This window comes from Cryptomeria japonica, chromosome 8 (assembly GCF_030272615.1).
Source record: "Cryptomeria japonica chromosome 8, Sugi_1.0, whole genome shotgun sequence".
Taxonomy (NCBI): domain Eukaryota; kingdom Viridiplantae; phylum Streptophyta; class Pinopsida; order Cupressales; family Cupressaceae; genus Cryptomeria; species Cryptomeria japonica.
This window is the reverse complement of record NC_081412.1, coordinates 510,960,876-510,966,098: the sequence shown is the minus strand read 5'-3', so window position 1 is coordinate 510,966,098 and position 5,223 is coordinate 510,960,876.

The following is a 5,223-nucleotide window of genomic DNA, read 5'->3' as shown; positions in this document are numbered from 1 at the left end:
AGCTTATTTATGTGTCCGATGTATTTTATATATCCTATTTCAGGAGTACAAACTTCTGGAGGCCATAACTTGTGAAACGTGTGTCCAATTGACGAACTGTTTAAAGCACTAGAAAGCTCGTGAAGTGCTCTATTGCCTCGTAAATGGCTACGCCATTTATGCTCACTTTTTAGGGCATTTAGGGGCCTCTTAAGTCCTCAAAATCAAATTTAAACCTTTCATTTGACCCCTCCAAAATGGAAAATTTAATATATTCAAAACTAGTTGCGATCTTGTGACGTAACTTTACCGGAATGCTTATCTAGCCAACCAGAAGCTTCGGGGAGAATTTCGCACCATTTCCTGCTCAAATAAAAACTTACTATAAATAGTAACTTTATGTAAATGCAAGGTTGAGACACCATTTTCCCAACAATATTCTACACTCATCAAGATCATACTTCTGCTTTCCAGATACAGATGTTGATGCTCTAAATGTTGTCTTAGACTTTCCATGTGATTCTCCAAATTTGCTTAGCTCAAATGCAACAATCTTTCCAACCAACATGTCTTGTCACTGTAGTCACACTCTAGATCTCATCAATAGTAGCAACCTTATGTTTATAAGCAGGAGGCAAAGATCTCAACACCTTAGCAACAATTTCATCTTCCTCAATGGTTCCACCGATACATTTGATACCTAGGAAAAGATCATTCACCTTAGCCATGAAAGAGTGTATGTTATCATCATCTCCCATCTTCAACATCTCATACTTTCCTTTCAAACTCTGTAACTTAGCAACTTTCACTTGTTTATCACCTTCCTACAGGATCTCAAGCTTCTCACAGATCTCACGTGCGGTCTGAAGTCCAATTACATTTGTCATCTTAGAATCAGTCAGGGCACTAAGCAATGCTTCCTTTGCTCTAATATTATGTTCAGCTTCCTTGATCTCATCTGGAGTAGTTGGTCCATTCAAAGGAATAGTATAGACATTCTTTACAATCTTCCAATAATCTTCTCCAAGAGATTTCAAGTGCACTTTCATCTGTTTCTTCCATATAGCATAGTTACTCCCATAAAATCTCGAACGGTCCTTCTTAAAAGATAACACCTTGAGTTGCCATCCTAGATCTCCTCAAGCGGTCAAGCTTCTACTGAATGATCTATCTTTGATACCAATTGTTAGTAGCAACAAAGAAGGAAGATTGAGATGGGGGGTGAATAGGTCTTCACCGGATCAACAAATTTAACTACAAAAACAAATCTAATAAACTGTAACAATAAGATAGATAAGAAAATTGAGATCACAACACACAACACCAAGATTTTGACATGGAAAACCTGGTTAAGGGAAAAATCATGGTGGGAACCTACCCATAGTAAGATGATACTTTGCAGTAGTATGTGAAAATATTACAATGGGGAATGCCGGTGCATTCAGGCACACTTCCTAGAGCTCATTGCTCAAAAGATAATGGCCTGGAAGACTACAACCCTCAAGGAAGTCTCACTGACTTACAACAAGATTCTAACTACAATCTGAAAGAAATGAACTAAAAGAATAGCATCTCCAAAAGCCTAATTACAGTTCCAGTTCAGCACAGTTGTCTGCTCAACAACACTAATCTCTCCTCAATCTCAACACCGAAGGATAAATATCTTGTTCGCACATACACCACTCTCTGATAATGCAAACACAACATCTACACCTAAATTACATGAATATATCACCTATGTATACAATTCATCAACCTTGATAACAAGGTCGACTAAACCCTCAACCCTCAATTATAAAATTACATCACACGATACAAAGATTGGCCATCAGACCAATATAATGATTTACATAGCATAGCATGGACCTAATTCAAATTCCCAAATGCACAACTCCACTAGAAATCACACCAAGATCAACCGCAACACGCTACACCACCAGGAAAAACCGTATAACATGAAAATCGTCACTGGTTCACCAAAATCACCAAAAAATCACACAATGATCAATGCACATCGACAAAATTAATAAGACACGACTAGGAAACACCAACAAGCACGTTATAATCATCAGTAATAGCTGCACCAACACCACTTATCAAATCTTCATCTGTCAACGTCTGAGAGCTCAAGAAAATAACCAATCAGCAATAGTTACGAAGAAAGATAACTTGCAGAACACTAAATCATGATCCATCTAAAATGAATATACACAAGACCATCCCAAACAATATCCCAAAATCTTAGCACAAGATTTGATCACACCAGAATATACCGAGCTCTGCAAAATAGTGATCAACAAAACAACACTACAAACCGGATCATAACATCTTCCCAATCTGCACACACTGAAGCAATACACAGGAATATGTTGACATCAATGACAATAACATATCCTAGTAGAAGCAATGACCAACAATATCACACACACACACACACACACACACACACATATATATATATGATTCTTTGTATCTCAAATGTGTTCTTTTAATTTGCAAAAGCAATGTATATTGCTTTGATTAAAAGTAACAAATTTGGAAATGTGCATGTATGTCTAATTTAATTCTCATGTGATTGATTTCTCAATACTTCATGATTAAATTGATACATATGTGATATAATTAAATAACTAAGCATTTAATTAATTAAATACAACATTTAATGATGTATAGAAATGTGTTTCAGGACTACATAACTAATGTGATCTAATTAAAGTTTTAATTAAACACAACATGACATATCTTAACCCAAACACATAAAGGAAATTGTATGATAGGTTAGCATAAGAAAATGTAAATTCCTAAAAATTTACACAATGAATTGAAGACAATGAAACCTTTAAAAATATGTTTGTCAAGAATGAAGCAATATAGATCAAATAACAATGATTTAATACTACATGCTTTAATGAAGACATGATAACATATCACATAATTTTTACGAAAGAAGGAGAAAAAGAAAGGAAATGAAGCATAGTATCTACGAAGATGCATGAAATTTATGGGTTCCTTGAGAGGGGTACCTCCCACATCTGCTATTTTGTAAGCTCCTGACCCATAGACCTCAGTAATGATGTATGGTCCAAGCCATTTTGGGCTAAAATTTCCTCTTTCTTCTGGTAAGGCGTTCACATTTCATTGATTCTCAGAGAGCACTAGATCACCTACTGAGAAGGAACGTTGAACAACCTTATCATTGTAACTTCGTTGTAAGTATTTATGATATGCCTAGATATGCTCAAGAACATTTATGCATTGCTCATCAAGCATTTCAAGTTGTTGAAGACGTTGTTCTCGAATAGAGTCATCATTGATTATACCCTTAAGAGAGATTCTTAGTGAAGGAATCTCTAACTCCAAAGACATAATAGCGTCAACACCATAAACAAGATTATAAGGAGTGGTACCTATAGATATGTGCACACTTGTTCAATAGGACCAAAGGGCATAAGTCAATTGAGTATGCCAACCCTTACCATGCTTGTTTACAATCTTACAAAGAATTTGTTTGATAATTTTATTAGGAGATTCGACTTGACCATTAGATTGAGGATAATAAGGTGTGGAAAAGCAATGTTGAATGTGGTATTTCTCGAGGAATTTCTCCACATATTTGTTCTTGAATGAAGTCCCATTGCTAGAGACTATAGTGGAAGGTATACCAAATCGAGAAATGATCTTGTCTAAGAGAAATTGATAGATTACTTCAGTGGTAGTGATCCAAACAGGAACTGCTTCTACCCACTTTGTAAAATACTCTGTAGCAGTTATAATGAAAGTATGTCCCTGGGATGAAGGAGTGAAAAATTTTCCAATAAGATCCAAACCCCATAAGGAAAAAGGCCAAAAATCCACTTGTGACCTAAGTTCTTGCGCAGGAGCATGGATCAAATTGTTATGTTGCTGACACTGATGACACTTTTTAACAAACACAAAGGAATATTTTTTCATGGTTTACCAATAATATCTCATTCAAAGCAACCTCTGGACTAAGTATTTGCCCCCAAAATGCCCCTTGCAAGCACTTGAATGTGCCTCCTCAAGGGCAATCGGGATCTCGATTTTGTTAAGACAATGGAGGAGATGACCATTATAACCTCTTTTATAAAGGACATTAGAAAGGATAATGTAGCTTGCGGCTAATTTACGAATTCTAGCTCTAGTATTTTTACTTGTAGAATCTGGAAAATTACCATCAATCAAGTATCTCAAGATATGCAATTACCACTCATCAGAGCCTATAGCATAACAATAAGCAACATCACTAGAATTACCAGTAATAGCCGAAGAAGAAAGGTTGTGAATAACAAGTTAAGATCCACCATAGGGTCCTCTAAGGATACAAGGGGAACAACACATGCCATTGCATCAGCATGTCGATTATCCTTTCAAGGGACAAACTCCATGGTATAGGAGGTGAACTTTTCTAACAAGGATTTGGCTAGGTCTCGATATTGTGATCATTTATCTTGCTTGGCTTGATAAACCCTCGTAACTTGTCTAATGATTGAAATTGAGAGTCACCATAGATGTGTATATGCTTAACATTCAAAGCTAAAGTTTCTTTAAGACCAACTATAAGGGATTCATACTCAACAATGATGTTGGTGCATAGGAAATTGAGATGATAAGATAAGGGAATATGTTTCCCATTAAGAGATATCAAAAAAATGTCTGCCCCTAAGATTGTATGACACATACAGCCATCAAAATGCAACTCCCAAATTTCATCGATGTCAATAGGGAGAACAAATTCATTGAGAAGGATTCTTGATTTGGTAATGCGAGAAGAGAAGGGGCTTCAAATAAATGGTCAGTCAATGCTTGTCCTTTAATTGCTTTTTTAGAGACAAATTTAAGGTCAAATTATATCAACATCATAACCCATTTTTCTAAATGCCCTGAAAGGTCTATCTTAGAAAAGAGATGCTTCAAGGGATCGAATTTGATGATAACATGAACTTCAACATTCAAAAGGTAATGTCTTAATTTTTGAGTCACAAAGACAAGAGCAAGGAATTTCCTTTCCATCACAATATATCGTACCTCATAATTGAATAAAGTGTGGCCTATGTAATAAATAGGGTATTCTTTACCATCCTTATTATGCTATGCCAATAAAGTTGCAAGAGAATGAGAAGAGGTAGCTGTGTATGGGAGGAAAGGTCTATTAGAAACAATTAGTTCTAAGATAGGAGGATTAGCCAAATAAGATTTCAAATCCTCAAAATCTTGGTGACAATC